The following is a 370-nucleotide window of genomic DNA, read 5'->3' on the forward strand; positions in this document are numbered from 1 at the left end:
ATATATATACCTAAGCTGTGTAACATTGGCTGATTATGGGATGGTTGATTGAATAAAGGTCAATGTTACATATGTGGAAAAATATTTGACTTTGCTTTACACAATCATTTTATTGTGCTGTAAAAGTGATGAATAAGCACAGTAGAAATCAGATCTTTTTGTAAAATACATTGCACATTTTCCACTTGTGATGCTTTTTATATATTTGCTAATTGTAGTTAATTTCCTAATTAAAGACATATCCCTATTATTTCCTATAGATGGGAATGTGAAAATTAATAAAACTTTATAAAAATGTATAGAACTATAATACTAGTGTTTTTCCTTAGTATTACAAAGCAATTAAATGAGTATTTAAAGTATTTATCAA

This window comes from Dasypus novemcinctus, chromosome 9, assembly GCF_030445035.2.
Source record: "Dasypus novemcinctus isolate mDasNov1 chromosome 9, mDasNov1.1.hap2, whole genome shotgun sequence".
Lineage (NCBI taxonomy): Eukaryota > Metazoa > Chordata > Mammalia > Cingulata > Dasypodidae > Dasypus > Dasypus novemcinctus.